This window comes from Saccopteryx leptura, chromosome 5 (assembly GCF_036850995.1).
Source record: "Saccopteryx leptura isolate mSacLep1 chromosome 5, mSacLep1_pri_phased_curated, whole genome shotgun sequence".
NCBI classification, from domain to species: domain Eukaryota; kingdom Metazoa; phylum Chordata; class Mammalia; order Chiroptera; family Emballonuridae; genus Saccopteryx; species Saccopteryx leptura.
Genome location: NC_089507.1, coordinates 204257516 through 204275710, shown reverse-complemented (window position 1 = coordinate 204275710; position 18195 = coordinate 204257516). Strand labels below are relative to the sequence as shown.

Genomic DNA, 18195 nt, shown 5'->3' with positions numbered 1-18195 from the left:
AGCCTCCCGCCCAAGCTAGGGGTGGATAGGGGCAGTACTTTGGAATGCCTTCCCTCTCTTAACTCCTCCAGGAATCCCTCCTCCTCTTCCTCTAAGCCACAGGTCCCCAAACTGCCCTCAGCCCTCTGTTCCAGGAAGTCCTCTGAAGAAACAAGTCCTCAGTTCCTGGTCGTATAAAAGGGGGCACGAAGTTAGAAAAAAAAAAAAAAAGTGGTCTCTGCTCTGAGATCCATCCATTCAACAGGTGTTTTCAGAACAGTTATTTATAAAACAATAACAACAACTTGCATTAGACTTAATTTTCTCAGGGCCTCAGTTTCTTCACCTGTAAAGTGGGGGTTGGTGGGTAAGGATTCCTACAAGATCAAGTCCTTAGAAGGGGGCAGCTCTGTGGTTTTCTATCAACTCTTCAAGGCAACATGTCCACTCCAACGTCCATGGAAAAACCAAACGGCATGCTCTAGCTAGTTCAGCTGCTTCCTTCCTGTGTGACCCTGGTCAAGTCCCTTCCTTTTCTGCACTTCTGGTTGCAAAAGGAGGGGGTTTGTGGTTCAGCTCTGGGGGCCTGAGCTTCTAGAATGCTGTAATTCAGTCACCTCCTCTTTTCCCCTCCAACCCCAGGGAGGGGCTGGAGCTGAGCTCAGAGAGGCGGTGGGGAGGGGCTGAGTCTGCTGGGGTGGGTATTCAGGGAGGAGGATCTGTCCTAGCCTGATGTGAAAGACGAGTTAACAGCTCAATTGTTGTTTCAATTACACGGATTATTTGAAAACAATGTTATGAGTTTCATCACTGACAACTCCAGGAAATGGCTGCCATGGCAACCATGGAAAAGAATGGGCCTGACCAGCCAATCAGAAGTTCCAGCCATGCCCCCAGTTTGTAAAAACTCTCTCTCCTCCATGGGGCCCCCCTCCCATCCTCTGCTTGGGGATGAACCTTGGAAGGGGAAGGAAAAAGAGAGAGGCAGGTGGAAAGATCACTTGGCTAAAAGGAAGAAGACAAATGAGGAAACTGAGGCCCAAGGGAAAGGAGATTCCAGGAATTGGCTGTTTCTCCCAAATTCCTGAATGGCAAGGACCACGTCTGATCCACTGTACCTTCTGGGCATCTTGCACACGCCTGCACAGAGCAGACACCCAGGAACAGGGCTAGCCCCAGATTCCGCTGTAGGTTGAGGAAGGGGTTCCAGGACATACCCTCCACTGCCTGCTCTGCCAGACTGTGGGAGGAATATTCTGAGACCCCCTGACAGAGTATCTTGATCTCCTTCCATCAAGGGGGCACAGCAATCAGCTTCACCGTTCATTGACAGGGAGAGAATAGTCAACGCCAGGAGCCCCCACTGGGGCAGGTGAGACTTGAGGGGTGCCTCTGAGAACCCTGGATCCTCTTCCCCACCGCTATCTGCAGAGGCTGCCTCGGTGCGCAGTGTGCCTGGGCCCCTCCCTCTCCCAATGAGGCATCCTGCTGGCCTCCAGAGAAAGCATTTTCTCTTTGACAACATCCCATGCTCTCCTTATTCACAATGAGTCCAATTTGACGGGCAGCTGGCTGGACTCGAGCTCTGCAGAAACCAAATCTGAGAGCCCATTTTCTATCTTGCTTGAACTCCCCTGCTGTCCTCTCCTATGTCCCTGAATCCCTCATCAGTTTTATTTGACAAACTCTTTCAGGAGGCTTACTAGTTGCCAGGCCATGTTCTAAAGCACTTCCCAAATATTAGTTATTAGTTCCTGTCATCGTCACCACAATCCTGTGAAGCAGGTACTGTGACGATCATCCCCATTTTACAGATGGGGAAACTGAGGTGGTTAGGCAATTTGTGTAGGTGAGGCTGCTAGGGAAGGGCAGCACAGGGACTCTAACCCAGGCAGTCTGGCTCAAGAATCCAAGCTCTTAGCTACTATCCTAACGCCTCTGACAGAAGATGGTTTGGCTTGAGTCTTTCCTGATTGGCCAGCAGATGCATAAAAATCCAACTTTATTGCTGCATCTCCTTAAATCAGGAATCGCTCAAGGACTTGCCCTGAAGCTCAGGTGCCCTCTTTTTGGATCCTCTTAGTAAGGGAATGGTGGGCATTCAGGTAAGAGCAGGCAGGTGGGGACGTTGCTGGTGCTATTCATAGACAGTGCTGGCCCTCCGTAGCCCAACATTCTGGTCTGTCTTTAAAGCAGGCAAGCACCTTCATTAATTTCATACCTACTCTGCCCACGACCTTATTCACACCCAGTAGCAACCCAGCAAGGGAGGCTCAGCAAGTCAAAGGGACCTGCCCAAAGCCACCAAGACAATGTGTATCAGATGGGGATCGCTGCCCAGATCTGCCTGCCTCTGTTGGTCATTAGTATAAGTGGTTCCTGTCTTCAAGGGACCGTCAAAGAGACAGGACAGGTAACTGGCTCCTGAAGGAGGCAAGCACGTAAGGGGGCTCTCAGACTGAGTGGATGGAAGCGCTCAGGCCAGGTGAGCAAAGGTCCACAGGTAGGACCGGGCCTGGGAGCAACGGGCTTAGTAGCTGGAGCAGGTGTGTGTCAGGGCTCAGCGGGTGACCATTTTGGATGATGGGGCCTCAAATGCCAAGCAGATGGTTTGGAGTGGATGGGTGAGGCCACAGGGAGCCATTGCTGGCTCAGAAGCGTCTTTCCCTCCCTCCCGAGACAGCCTCCCTCTCACGCAGCGGAGCAATTTCCCAAAGCATTTTCTCTAATTTGTGATTGTTTTCCTAACCCAGAAGCTGCGAGTCTCCAGCTCCTCCTGGCCCACAAGCGGAGGAGCCAGGAGCTGAGCTGCTGAAATCTGCTGGTCTCCGCCCCCAGTCCGGCTAACTTGGGGAGCTCTGAGTCCGCCCACTCCCAGAGCCCCCGGGGTGGAGAGCTGGCTGTGGGGAGGGTCTGGCGATGACTGAGTTGATGTAGAGACCAAGGAGGGCTTTAGAGCTGGAGCCGCTTCCTGCTGGCTGACAGCGCCCGCGGGACAGCAAGGTCTGGTCCCTGGATTGGGGTGGCATGAGGGCTCTGCGAAGGGGCCAGGGGCACTCAGGGGCCGCTAAGGGAGGGTTGGGCTGTGTAAGAGGAGCAGGGCTCGGAGAGAAATGCTGGCTTATGACGGGATGGGGGCTGAGAGAGGAGAATGGAGGGACCCTCCTTCTAGGGGTTGTTTAGAGAATTAAATACAGCTATTTCTTCCCAACCCATCCCCTGGGCACCCTACTTTGGCTTGGCTCATTCTAGCTATAGGTCTGTCTCCTTGGCCCACACAGTCCTGTTTCCCTAAAGGCCCCCTCACCTTGGTCCTCTGCTTCTCCACTCACCCACCCCCACATTTCTTCAAGGCCAAGCCCGGAGTCCTCCACTAACTACTCCATCAATGCCCCAACCTGCGTCCCTCCCCTCTAAGTCATCCCTGTAGATAGATTCTGTATCCTGCTACAGCCCAAACACACTACCAGGTAGGTACTTCAGGCACCAGAGATGATCGATAATGTAGTTCTTCCTCCAAGCTAACCTCAATCCCTCCAGCTGCAAGTGCAGCCAACGTCCTCTGTTCTGTCCTGGGAATAGAACGTGGTGGGTCTGCAGGCCACCTTCCCATCCAGGCCTCTGTCATAGCTTTAGAGGTGTAAAGTCTCCTCTCAAATGTTCCTCTTCTAGGTGAAATAATTACGGTCCCTTCCGTTGTCTTTTCAAATGACTATAGGATCAGGCATCTCCAAATGCTTGCAGCAAGGTTTCACCGGAACCTGGTGCATTGTAGGCTCACAGGAAGTGTATCTCGGATAGATATTCAGCTGGTGGGTGTGTGCGTGAGTGAGGGTAGACAGGTGGGCAGCTAGAAGATGAAGAGAAAGGCAGTAGTACGTGGTGATGGAGGACAGGTGAATGGATGGAGGGGTGGTGGTGGGGCAAAGGAGGGGTGGACTGTGGGCAGATGCATGTTTAAATGGAGGTGGGTGATGAGGAGGAGGATGGTTTGGGTGATGGGTGAGTGGATGGTGGGACGGATAGATGGATGAAGGATGGATTAGTGTATGTATGTACGTGTGGCTTAGATAGAAAGCTGGAGGGATGAATAATCTCAACTAACATCTCAACTTCCCCCCATACTGCCAAGTGTAGATTCCCCTCACTTGGTCAATGGCACCCGAGTTGTCCCAGATATCCAGGCGTGAGACCTGGTCACCCTGCACGTCTCCCTCTTGTTCCTCACCCACAACCAGCAAGCTCTGTGTCCTCTGATCCTACTTCCTTGGTGCCTTTTTCCTTTGGCCCCTGTTCCCCACGACCTCATTCGAGCTCCCACCCCACGGATCTCCTGGACGAGTTCAGCTGCCCCTGTTCCCACGACCTCATTCGAGCTCCAACCCCACGGATCTCCTGGACGAGTTCAGCTGCCCCTGTTCCCCACGACCTCATTCGAGCTCCAACCCCACGGATCTCCTGGACGAGTTCAGCTGCCCCTGTTCCCCACGACCTCATTCGAGCTCCAACTCCACGGATCTCCTGGACGAGTTCAGCTGCCCCCTGTTCCCCACGACCTCATTCGAGTTCCAACCCCACGGATCTCCTGGACGAGTTCAGCTGCCACTGACCCCACGACCTCATTCGAGCTCCAACCCCACGGATCTCCTGGACGAGTTCAGCTGCCCCTGTTCCCCACGACCTCATTCGAGTTCCAACCCCACGGATCTCCTGGACGAGTTCAGCTGCCCCTGTTCCCCACGACCTCATTCGAGCTCCAACCCCACGGATCTCCTGGACGAGTTCAGCTGCCCCTGTTCCCCACGACCTCATTCAAGCTCCCACCCCACGGATCTCCTGGACGAGTTCAGCTGCCCCTGTTCCCCACGACCTCATTCGAGCTCCCACCCCACGGATCTCCTGGACGAGTTCAGCTGCCCCCTCTTCCCCACGACCTCATTCGAGCTCCAACCCCACGGATCTCCTGGACGAGTTCAGCTGCCCCTGTTCCCCACGACCTCATTCGAGCTCCAACCCCACGGATCTCCTGGAGGAATTCAGCTGCCCCTGTTCCCCACGACCTCATTCGAGCTCCCACCCCACGGATCTCCTGGACGAGTTCAGCTGCCCCTGTTCCCCACGACCTCATTCGAGCTCCAACCCCACGGATCTCCTGGACGAGTTCAGCTGCCCCTGCCCTGGCCTCCTTTCTCTTTCCTTCAGGTCAGTCTTAAAGCAATGCCATCAGCATGATCTCCCTAAAGCTCAACTCCAGTCAGCAAGGCTCACTCGCTCGCCACTGACTGCGTCCCTCAGCCTGGACCCAGCTGACCTCCCCTCTCTGGGCCCCTCTCACTCCTCCCCTTTATGTACTCTGTGCTGTGGTCAAAGCAGGCCACTGGCTGTCACCCCAAACATTCACCAGGCTTCCCCCCTTTTGCTCACACTGTCTCCACCACCTGGAATGTCCTCTCTGTCACCTCCAGCCCTGGCAATGCCATCCTTGCCAGGAACACACAGCTCAAATGCTACACCCCAGTGAAACCTTCCCCTAATCCCATCAACCAGATATATCCACCTGACCCACTTCATCAAGACACATTTATTGAGCACCTACTATGTGCCCAACTGGCCAGAGGGCCCTGATGGTGGGAGAGGGAGGATACGAGATGACAAAGATACAGTCTTTGCCTTTAGAGGGACAGCTCGTTATGGAGCTGAGAGTGAGCATGCACATGCATGCACACACAAAGAGAATTCAAAGGAAAAATCAAGGCCAAAATAGTGCAATATCAGTAATTAATACTCACAGAGTGTTACTATGGGCCAAGTACTGCTCTAAGTGCTTTAATTCTATTAACTCATTTCATCATTTAAACAAACCTATGAGATAGGGACCTATGAGGAAACAGGCACAGGCTTCGGCAGCTTAAGGTCACTCCGCAGGTAAGGGGCAGAGCCAGGGTGACACCGGCAGTGTCGCTCCCGGTCTGCGTTCCCCACAGCACACTGTGGTGTGGTAGGAATAGAACGGCGGGAGGGAGGTGAGCAGAGAAATTCACGACAAGGCTCCTCCAAGTTGCCCAGTCCCCTCCCTGGCTGTGCAGTAATCTCCCAAGCCAGTCCCCTCCCCCTTAAGCCCAGGTAAGAGGCTCACTTGGAAAAAACGGAAGTGAAAATAGACTAAACTAGAGGCAAAGGACTTAGTCTGCTGCTGAGACGCTGTAGGATCCTAGGCAAGTTCCCTTCCTCCCCTGGGCCTCAGTTCCCCATCTATCTATCTGTCTGCCTGTCTATCTATCTATCTATCTATCTATCTGTCTATCTATCTAAATATATCTATTGATGGTTGGGCTCATCAACCCCCAAAGGCCCTTTCAACTCTGAAATGCATAATCGTCAACACAGCTGCTCGAATGATAGAAGACAGAAGCTCAGAGCCTCCTGGCCTCAGGGCCTGGCTGCACCTCCCAAAGAACTCCTTGTTTGTGAAGCAGAAATTTCAGTCCCTGGTTCCTGTGGGCCCCACTATGTCTGTCTGGTCACCTGAATCCGCCGGGCTCGTCAGTGCCCATCATCTTGTCTGCCTGCTGACCTGGATCCATCTGCCTCGGTTACCCATCCATCAGTCTGCCTGGACCCATCCACCTCGTGTCCCCTGTCTGCCTGGTGTCTGTCACTCTGCCCATCACACACAGAGTCCTCATCCCTGGTCCCCTACTTTGCAAGAACCACAGTGACAACAGAGAGACAAGGTGGGGCCTCCTCCTTTTCCGATTACAGAGAAGTCCAGCTTTAGCCTCAGAACCTGCTTTCCAGGAGCCAAAACAATTCTCTGCCATCCAGCATTCTCTCCCTTCCCCAGGGACCCCCCAGTCTCCTCCTCCACGCTGGGCCCAAGGGCTTCTACTTGAGGAATCTGGTCAGGGTCACATGCCTCCTGCCAAAACGTCCAAGTGGTCCCTGGGGAAATCATCGGACAAGAGCGTGGAGATGTGTGTACAAGGATGTTCATTGCAGAATTGTTAGTAATCGCAAAGGACTGCAAACAGCCCAAATGTCCCAACAGTGGGGGCTGGTTAAATAAATTATGGTCCAGCCACACAATGGAGAACCGTACAGCTCTTAAAAAATGATGATGTAGATGTATATTTATTGAAATGGCAAGACATTCACAATATATTACTGAGTGAAAAAAAGCAGGTTACAAAGGCATATATATATATATATATATATATATACATAAAGCAAGATGCCATTTTTATTTTTTAAAAATCTGTGTGTCAAGAAAGATATGCACCGAAATGGTAGCCAAGTGGTGGTGGGATTATGGCTAATTAAAAATGCATTCATACAAAAAAAAATGACATATATATATATATGCATGCATATAAATTTACACACACATGCACATATGTAGTCACTCTGGGTTGAACACTTCCTAGAAACCCAGCACCACGCTAAACCTTTTGTCTCTATAACCTCATAGATACTCTTTTCTATAACCCTACAGATAGGTTCATGAAAACCATTTAGCAGATGAGAAAACAGAGGCTCCCTGGCCTAATAATAATAGGTGGCAAAGCCAGGATTTCAACTTGCTTTTCTCCGACTCCTGAGTCCACGCTCATAATCAGGAGGTTGTCACATTTCTCATTTTGTTTATCTATAACTCGCCTATTGAAAAACAATAACATATTTACTTGGCTGATAAAGAAACGACAGACATTAACAAGATGAGGGGGGAAACGAGGCGGGTGAATTATACACGGCAACATGTCCTCAACCTCAGGTCCGTTTGGCAGCCTTTCCGCGGGCTTCCCTCCCTCCGACGGCCCATCCATCCTGCCATTGGCTCATCCCCTTAGGCTAGTTCAGCCTGCTGGGAAGGGTGGGGAAATGCCAGGAGGGCTGGGCCTCAAGTATTACAGGCTTCAATGCTGTGTGGCCCAAGCACCCCTCCAGAAGCCCACATTTAGTTCAGTGAGCACTTGCTTTGTGCCCTTTGCCGTGCTAATCGCTGGGGAGGCCAAAATGACAAGAACCCAGGGCCTGCCTGCCTTCAGGGTCTTCTTATCAGGGCTGGGTTCCTCAACCTACACACTATCAACAATGTGGGCTACATCATCCTTTGTTGTGGGTGGCCCTACCCATTATAGGTTTAGCAGCATCCCTGGCCTCGACCCCCTAGATGCCAGTAGCCACCTCCTACCCAGCTGTGACAACCAGAAATGTCTCTAGACGTTGCCAAATGTTGGCTAGGGAGCAAAACTGCCCCTGGTTGAGAATCCCAGATCTAGTGGATGATATGAGGCAGGCAGAATAAAAGAGGAGGGAAAAAAAAAACTAAACTAATTACGGAGCTGGGTAGAGATGAGAGAGTCACGTGTGCCTGAATGGGTCACAGAAGGCTTCCTGGGATGCACCTGTCCTTGAAATTCACCGGTCCCTCAAGGTTCTTTTCATTCTACAGACTTTTTCCTGGGTGATCTCATCCATCCTGTGGCCTCAAAGATCAATTTCTCGCCTGGAACTCTTAGGGTGGGCCCAGTCATTGCTGCACAACTGCCCACAGGACATCTCCGCTGCGTGTCCCACCAGCACTTCGTAGGCACTCTGTCCACAGCTGGCCTCCACCTCTCCTAAAGAGAGCCCTACTCCTCACGCAGCAAACACAGCCTTCCCGGTCAGAAACAGAGACTCCCCCGGCCCGGCAGAGCCACAAAACCTCCCGCTCTGCCCACTCTATCCCAACCCCCACGGGTCCCCCTCGTGGCCACCAACAGAGCAGGACTCCATCTTCCCCACCGGTCCACTCTCCACCCAGTGGCAGGGTAAGGACCTAACGACAAATCACACCCTGTTCCTCCCCTGCCAAAACCGGCCAGCGGTTCCTACCACTCTCAGATCAAGTCCAAGATCCTTTGTAGCCTTCAAGACCCACAGGACTGGGCATCCACCCACCTCGCTGGCCCGGTTCCCTGCAACTCTCACACTGCACCCCGGGCTCGTGTGCCCCTCTCCAGCCAGCTGAACTTGTCGTTCCTCCAATGTTCCCCTTCACCTCCGGGACCGGGTAACCCACACCCCTTGGCCTGGAGCCCCCTTCCTTGTTCCCATCTTCCTTACCCGCCTTCATTCTCTATCTAGCTGCTATCCAACCTGCAGGTCTCTCCTTAACATCCCTTCCTCCTGGAAGTCTCCACTGTCTGCCCCTCCACTGGCTCTTATCACGGCAGTTGCTCAATTGTCTCTTTCCCGGACCACCAGGCTCCTCTCAGCTGGGATCCTGTCTGCTCATTTAGCACAAGCTTAGCACATAGTAAACACTTAATATGCACGCGTAAATCTATATTTTAAACTGGATAATGAATGGATGGATGACCCGACAGACAGATGGAAGGGTGGGTGCAAGGAATAGGTAATATTTGGGTTGGGTCGTTAATGAATTGAAAGGTCTGCAGGGCGAGGGGGTTCAGGTAGAAGGCAGGCGTGGCTGAGAGCGGGACTGTCGGATTGGAGGCACAGTGGGAGATAAAGGAGGATGCAGACGGATTACAAGGACCTTGAATGTCACGGTGCAGAGTCTGGACTTAATTCAGTAGGCGATGGGGAGCCATGGACGGGTTTTAATCAAGCAAGTGACACGATCCCACCTGTGTTAGAGAAAGATCACTCTGGCTGCAGCGGGGATTGTGGAGGGGAGGAGATCGGAGGTTGGAGGGCCAGGGAGGAGGCTGCCACAAGGCTTTAGGCAAAGCCAGTGAGGTCTGAGTCAGAGCAGGGATCATGGGATGGGTGGGAGGGGACAAAAGGTAGACACAAGGGTGAAATGAATCGGTGGGACTCTAGAACATGTCCTAACAGCCCAGCTGCATGCAGGAACTGAGCAGTCCCGTGGAGCGGCCTGAGATCAGAGACAGATCCTATGGTTCTGACTCAACTCCACACTGCGGCCTGAGATCAGAGACAGATCCTATGGTTCTGACTCAACTCCACACTGCGGCCGGGATGCAGGCAGCCAAAGGCATGTGCGAAACCGAACAGGAACAGTGCCTTCAGCCCCGTGGGAACCAAGGGGCACAAACAGAAGACTAACAGCAACCGTACTGCTTCATTTCTGGAGTGTCCGCTGTGCCAGACACTGGGCCAAGCACCGCACATACTCATGCACAACTAATCTTCACAACAACCCAGTGAAGTGGGTAGTACTTCTCCCCTCCATTTCACAGAGGAGGTGACTGAGGCTCAGAGAGATGAAGTAACTTGCCCAAAGTCACACAGCCTTGAAGTCACAAACCCAGGCTGGTCCTTGATACCCAGACTCTGGGTCAGCTGTTCATCATCTTACACAAAGGAGGGAGCTGGTGGCAGGTAGAAGGCTGACAAGGAAGCAGGAAGCTCTCAGCCTAAGTCCAGTGGCCCAGCAGGGAGAGGTCTGCTGGTAGGGGCACAGAAGGAAATGAAGGGAGTGAAGGGTGTCCCTCATGGTCCCCGTACCCCCTGCGTTCGGACCCAGACTTGCCTGTGCAGATAGGTGTGTCCACATCATAAGAGAACTGGGCCAAGGAGTGAGCAGTGTGTAGATCCCTTGTCTTTGTGGGAGTTAAAGAAGGACATCCTCCTCTGGGGACATGTAGCCCCACAGGCCTATGGCTGGTAAGTATATATATGAAGCCTTATTTTTTTTTTGCAAATTAGAAAAACATGCCCCTTCCTCCAGGAGGACACATTCTGCCTTGAGGGCACCTGATTTGTTGAGTCTCAGCTCTCTTCCTGTACTGAGTGTTCTCGGGCAATCAACACCTGCCCACTGTGCCTGCCAGCCCAACCTCTAGCCCCTTGTCCCATAGCCCTGCCTCCTGGCAGCCACTCTGCCTCATCCTCAGTGAGAAAAATGTCCCCTCTGGCAGACATATAGAACTCAGACCATTCCATGGACTTAACTTTCTTGTCAGTTCTTGCTTCTGCTATAGGAGAAAAGATGAAGTCCTATTATGCCCATTGCTCTGATGAAACAGTTGAGGTCAGAGCCTTTCCTGACAGTGTGTGTGGGCGTTGGGGGTGGGTGGGGATTAGGCTTTCTCTAGAGTGGTCTGTATCAAAACGCAAGGTTCCAGGAAGCAGAGGCCTCTAGTCAAGAGCTCCATCTTAAGGGCACTCTGAGGAATTCAAGGGGGTGGAGGGTATGTCTATATGGGGACAGGAGGCCTCTGTCTCTGATACTGGCCTGAGGTATGGGTCTCCTCTCAGCCTGACAGGGGTGGTGTATTTCCCTTCCTGTCCTCCTTGGGCTAGCTCTGGGGCAGGATCGGAAAACCCCAGCCCTGAGACCCCGGCCCAAGCCTCCTCCTTAGGGTTTCCCCTTCCTCAGAAGGCACCCAACTCCATCCTCAGCTCCCACCGCCTCCTAGGCTGAACTGTGCCAGCTGCTGCCTGAGTTATATAAACAGGAATCCATTCTCTCTCTCCCTCTCTCTCTCAATACCTGAGACTGCATTTCCGAATGGAGCTTCCTGATGGAAGAAAAAAAGGGGGTGGGGGAGAACAGTGAGAGGAGAGAAGATTTAATTGGCTGACTCCGGTAGCCCATGTGCTAAAGAACCGGCTGCTTCAAACTTTGCTAACTCTGGAGGAGACCAGCCCTCTGGGGTCCCTGACCAGCGCTGGCCCAACCCGGTGGTTGCTAATGTACTCACAATCAGGAGAGGGGGGGTGCTCATCCCCAGGAGCTAGCTGAGAGAGCCACTCAGGAGGGGCAGCTGCTCTTTGGCTGACAGAGACGTGGCTGGCTATGCAAAACACCTGCCCCAGAGGCACTGGAAGGGGTGGTCCCAGCAGGGCACGCAGACCCCCCAGAGAAGCAGTGTTTAAATGTTGACAGTGGGCTCCCCTTCCAGAGGAATATTGAACAGAAGTGGCCCAGACATTAGGAAAGGAAGATAAGTGGGGGTGGAATGGAGCAGGGAAGTAGCTGGAGCAGGGAGTTAGGTAGGGAAGAGGAGATTGCTGCAGAGAGAAACAGGCTGGCAGGATGGAAGATGGGTGGAGGAAGAAATGGTCACAGATGGGCAAAGACCAAAGGATGTCATTATGGGTATAGAGGCCAAATGCAACAAGGGTTGTAGAATAGGGTTAATTAATGGTGACAGAGTGGGCTACCAGACAAGTGTAGGGGGAACTAATGAGAGAAAGAGGGTATAATGGTTAGGGAGGCAATGGTGATGCCAAGATAGGGGGGTAGTGGCACTGACTAGTGTGGGAAGAAGATTGGAATCCAGACCCCTGCTGGAGGGGCCCACAGAGGGTTGGCAGCAGCCTAAGCCCTTAAATGAGCAGCTGCCTGTCCTGTGGGGGACCTTAGCCCCGGAGAGACCCAGGAACCCGGAGAGAGCTGGAATCAGACCCACGGAAAAGAGCTGGCCTGTGTAACCCCTGTTAAGGCCCCAATGGTGGGCGAGAGGACCAGAAGGTTCCCAGAAGGGAGAGGGTTGGAAGCCTTCGGCCGGCTTCAAGAGATGGCTCCCCTACCTGCCACCAGGGGGTGCCCCTGCAGCTCGGGGAGACATCCAGGGACTCCGGGATAGCTCCTGCAACCCGGCCTGGTGGTCTCCCCCCGCGACCCAGCTGGGGCAGGGGCCTGTCTGAGCCAGAGAAGAAGGAAAAGGGAGGTCAAGTCCCGAGGAGCGAGTGAAACGGGTCCGGACCGTGCCCACCACGCGCCGCCCAGCACTCAGCGTGCCCACATAATCTGTGCCTACCCCTTTGGCGCCCCAGCCCTAGAGGGTCGGTATCAAGTGGCACTCCCTTTGGACCTAAGGCCGTTGGGCCTTTTCCTTCTCTGGAGGGGCAGTATTCCCAGAGCCAGATCCTAGGGAAGAGGGCAGCGCTGTCTCTCGCTCACTACCCGTCCGGCTCGACGGCCCGAGGGCAGCGGGGTCGAGCTAGAGGGGCCGGCAGGGTCCTCGTAGGCCCGCTCCTCCCACCCCCCCGAGGTGGCCGCAGCCGTGCGTGTCGCCGCGGCTGGAGTCGGCCTCTGGGTGCCCCTGGACGCCGCACGACCTCGCGCGCACACACACACACACACACACACACACACACACCCGCGCGCACACGCTCACGCCGTGCGGTATTTCCCGGCCCAGGACCCCGCCTCTGGGAGGGGCCCGGGAGCCGAGCCCCGGTAGCACCAGGTGGGGGGCGCCGGGAACGCCAGGGTCCCGGCCCCGTGTCGAAGCTGCGCGTCCCCTTCCCAGCCCCTTTCGGCGCGCGGGCTTGGCCCCCCGCGATGTTCCCCCTCGGCCCGCGGGGGTCCTGGAGGCTCCCCGGCTCGCGGCGCGCGGGGTGGGGGACGGGGGTGGGGGCCGCGGGTTCCGGGCCGAGAAGCGGCTCGGCTCTGCGCCGGGGAAAGTTTGGACGTGGGAAACTCCCTCCCCGCCCGCCCCGCCGAGAGGAGGGGGACGCGGGGGCCGGGCGCGGGCACCGGGCTCCCCCTGCGGCCGGAGGCTCGCCCCCCGCGCCGCCCTCCCGGCCGCTCCTGCGGGCCAGGGGGCTCCCTCCGGCTGGGCAGCGTCCCCTCGGCAGTGATCCAGCTGCCCCTCCCGCGACACCCGGCGTTCTTACCTCGGGGAGCGGCTCGGGGCTCCCCCCAGTCCTGCCGCCTCGGGGCGCTGCGTAGGGCGGGAGCCCGGGCGCCGGTGGGCTGGCGAGTCCGGAGCCCGGCGGCCGCCCGGAGGAGCCGGAGGGAGAAGCGGGCGCGAGAGGGGAAGCCGCGGCGGCGTGTGCGCGCGTGTGTGTGAGCGAGAGAGCGCGAGAGAGAGCGAGGGAGTGAGCGAGCGGGAGCGAGGGAGGGTGCGTGTCTGACTAGGGGGGAAGTGTGCAAGGGACGGATCCCTTCCTTCCTCCCGCAGCCTCTGGTGGAGACTCGGAGAATGCAGCGCCCGCCGGGCAGGAGCGCCGCGCCGCGCTGAGCTGAGCCGCAGGCGGCTTCGGCCCCCCCGGGCTCCCCCGGACCCCGCAGCGGGGGACCCCGGCCCCCACTCCCCGGGTCGTGTTCCTCCCCCGCCGGGAGGGGCCAGCCCCTCCATTCCACCAGCCGCCCAGTCCTAGGAAACCCTCCCGGGGCGGTGCCCCTCCTTCCTCCAACCTCAGACCCGCGCAAAGGGAGCGCCCCCAGGAGGAAGACCATTAACCTCCCCGCTTGGCAGCCTCCCAGGAGACCCCAGTTTTGAGACCCGACCCTTATCCACCACCAGACTTTACTGGGTCTAAGATGCCCCATTCTCCCCCGCCCCCGCCCCCCGCTACTATGGGAGCCTGGGAGGGTGGGAGAAGGCTTCTCCAGTGGCCACTTCTGGCTGGCTGCCCAGAAAGGCCCCTGCACAGACCCACCAGTTTCAGAAGCAATCACTGTGAGTTGAGGGAGACATCGGCCAGGCAGGTCTCCAGAGAACTGTGAAATCAGGTGTCCCCAAAAAGAACCATGTAGGCTTTTATTTGAGGGGGGGGGGTCATGCTGGACATCTCAACAAAGTAAGCAGGCAAAACAGTCCCATCCTAAACTTAATGCCACCTTGGCCCACTAATAAGAACCTCCCAATAAGGTCCTCCCACCCCCACCCCACTGCCCAGAAACACCTTCTAGGCTGATTTTCCATCCTCTTTAAAATCCGGTTAGCCCCGATGCCTGAGGTCTTTTCTCCGCTGGCTCAGTTTCCTTCTCATGGCTGCATGGCTTTCTCTTTAGTCCTATCTCTTTAAGATGAGGCCTAATTGAGAAGACCTCTGACCCTGAGTTCTTCATATGAAGTTTTTGATGGTGGGCTAGGACTAGTGACTTCCATAGACCCGTCCTTTGTCTTGGGTTGAAGGTCCCCTTGGAAACCCCTGAAGGGCTATTGGATAGGTGGCTGAAGTAAAACAGGAGACATGATTGCCATCTACCTCTGTTCTGCTATGCTGTGACTGACCAGACACACGATGATGCATGATCAGCTGCTGAAATTCACAGCAAAGAGAGGGCAGGCCTCCAGACTCCTGGGATTCTTCAGGGTCCCAGCCTCTACCTCACCCCTATCCTGCTCCTTCTCTTTCTTCCTTCCCCAATTTCCCTCTCCATCCCCACGCCGCGGTCCTTCTCTTTCTCTCCTGTGATTACAATCTCCTCTCCTGCTGGCTGCCCCTCTGGCCCTCCCGCTAAACTCCACCACTTACTTATTTTGAGATTTATTCTTCATGTGCCAGCCTCTTCCCTCCCCTAAGTCCTTCTCTGGGTTTATTCCCCTTCATTGATCTCTCCCAGCCCTGCCTCTGTATCGCCCTCCTTCTCCTGGTCTCTCTCCTCCCCTCTCCTCTCTATTCTTAGCCTCTACTCTTTCATGCTTTCAGAGACCAGAGGCCAGCCCTTCCAGATGCCATCTCCTCAATTTCTGATCTCTCCCTCCCCTCCCCTCACTTTTGCCATTTGCTCCATCCAGCTCCCCCTCCTTCCCAGACTCTCCCTCCAGGCCCCGGAGTGTGCTGTTCGTCTCAGGCGTCAGACCTGCTTAATGGTCCACAGGTTGTTCAGGCCTGGGACACTATTGCTCTCACATGTGCACACACACAGTAGGTGTTCAGTAAGTATTTATTGACTGAACTGCTCACACATCTCCTTCTTTTGATCTCTCTTCTCCCCATGACTCTAATTGTTTAGGTCTCCAGCTTTTCCTTTCTCCACCACTCCTCTTCTCGGACTCACTTCCATCATTATCTCTAATCTTTCCTTCCTCCAACAAACCTCTGAGCAGCCACTCTGTGCCAGGCACTATGCGAGGCTCTGAACACACAGTGAGTCCACCACCCGCAATCATAGAGCACTTGCTATATGCCATCATTTTGCTTTTAAGTCCCCACAACAGTCAGATACTGGTACAAGTCCCCTCTTACAAATGAGAAAAGTGAGGCACAAAGTGTTGAAATATCAAGATCACACAGCTGGCACATGGTGAGATCGGGTCGGTGCATGGCCTGACCTTGCACTGTGGTCTGGGAGAAGGTACGTGGGGACTTCTGTTGCAGCGTGACAGGTGCAGCAGGAGGCTGTGTAGCATGACAGACGAAGCACTGGGCAGAACTGGGCTGAGGGCAGCTTTGCCCCCACACAAGCTGTGTGACAGTAGGCAAGCCACTTCCCTCAGGGTTGATGTGCAGATAAAATGATACGATAATAACCATAATTAGCATTTAGCAAGCACATGCCATGTGTCAAGACCTGTGTTCAGTGTTTTACATGGATTATTTCATTTGATTTTCAGAGCAACCAACTTATAAATTTATACATGGGGAAAATGTGGCACAGAAAAACTAGAAACTTGTCCAAGGTCACATAAGAAGTTTGTGGCAGAACTGAGATTCAAACTAAGGCAGGCTGGGGCCTGAGCCTGCACACTGAACTGGTGTACAGTACTGCTCCGGGGCAATCACCATGCCTAGAGCACCGTGGGGCTTAGAGGGCGGAACCTATGGACAACTATAGATAGCATGGTGAGTGCACATAAGGAGACAGTACTCGTCCAGGGTAAGGATTGAGAGGCGTGGCTGGGTGATTATGGAGAAGGAGCTTGTAAGAGTACCTCTTTCCCCTCCATCAGAACGGGGTCCAACTCCTTTTTTTTTTTTTTTTTGACAGAGACAGAGAGAGAGGGACAGATAGGGAGAGACAGACAAGAAAAGAAAAGAGATGAGAAGCATCAATTCTTTGTTATGGCACCTTAGTTGTTCATTGATTGCTTTCTCATATGTGCCTTGACCAGGGGGCTACAGCAGATTAAGTGACCCCTTGCTCAAGCCAGTGACCTTGGGCTCAAGCTGGTGAGCCTTGCTCAAACCAGATGAGCCTGTGCTCAAGCTGGCGACCTCGGGGCCTTGAACCTGGGTCCTCCGCATCCCAGTCTGATGCTCTATCCACTGTGCCACCGCCTGGTCAGGCTTCAGCTCCATCTTGATGCACTGAGCATGTTCTTTCTTTGGAGTAGTCGCCTGGGTCCATGAGTATTTCCCTGCTCTAGCCCGAGGTTTTTCCACCTTGGCTCTATTGACATCTTGGGTCAGACAATTCTTTGGGGGGGGGGGTGCTGTCCTGTATACTGTATAGTGGCATCCCTCATCTTTACCTACTAGATGCTAATAGCACACATACCTCAAGTTGGAACAACCAAAAATGTGTCCAAGCATTACCAAATGTCCTTGGAGAGGACACCTCCGGTGGAGGACCACTGCTCTGGCCTGGACACCTTAGCAGCAGGGTCTGCTCCAGGGCACCCTGAGAGTTTGAACAGGTACCAGTGAAGGGTGCGGACGGACGGCCACTCTCAGCTCTGGGCTCTGCCATCCACCCTGCTCTCCTTGCCTTTCCTACACCTGCTCACCCTCCCTGTCTTCACCTGCAGCCCTGTCTCTGCCGGTCTGCTCCTTGTTCATCCCTTCACACCCACCTGTCTGTTGCCTTCTCACTCGCTGTCCACTTGCCTCAACCCCCGCCCCCGCCTCTGTCTCCTCTCCATCAGCGCTTCTGGGTCTCCCTGACCCTTTCTCTCTGAGTGTCTGTTTCCTTAGTTTCCTCTTTCTCTGTCCCTCTATTCTCCTCTGGCTGTTATTTCTTTGTGTCTTCATCTATTTCCCTTTCCACTTATCTACCTTTCCCCCATTCTCTTCCTCTCTGTGTCTCTATGTGTCTTTCTATTTCTGTCTTTCGCCCTCCCTCAGTTTCCCCTGTACCTATCCTACCGTAGCTCTCTCTGTCCTCATCCTCCCCTCCTTCCCCTCCTGCTCTCTCTCGCCCCCATTCCCTTTTTACCTTCTCCCTTCCTTCCTTCCTTCCTTCCTTCCCTCCTTCCTTCCTTCCTTCCTTCCTTCCTTCCTTCCTTCCTTCCTTCCTTCCTTCCTTCCTTCCTTCCTTCCTTCCCCACCTCCTCCTCCCTCCTCTCCTGTTCTACCTCTATTTTTCCTCCCCACTTCCCTCCTCCCCCTCCTCCTGCTTTGTCTGGGAGCTGGAAGTTAAAAGCTTTTCTGAACTTGCTCTCCAGTCACTGTTCCCGGCGCTTTCATCTCGCCAGCACATTTGTAAAACTGCGCAGACTGAAGGGCCGTGACATGAACAACCAAAGAAATGTCAGTGCAGGGACTGGGCCACCAGCCCGCCGGGGGGCGGTGGCGGGCAGGCAGGGTGCACCCCAGCCCCTCCCAGAAAAGGACGGG

The 18195-nt window shown here is 54.6% G+C and overlaps 1 protein-coding gene across 1 annotated transcript in view; it reads right to left on the bottom strand.

Annotated features, from left to right (window-relative positions):
- The window catches only part of CDH22 (cadherin 22), a 123361-nt gene extending 109552 nt beyond the window's left edge, over positions 1 to 13809 (bottom strand). The window contains exon 1 of the mRNA XM_066387623.1: positions 13582 to 13809. The gene's annotated coding sequence lies outside the window, so the exon portion shown is untranslated. The remainder of the gene's footprint in view (positions 1 to 13581) is intronic.
- Positions 13810 to 18195: the final 4386 nt, after the last annotated feature.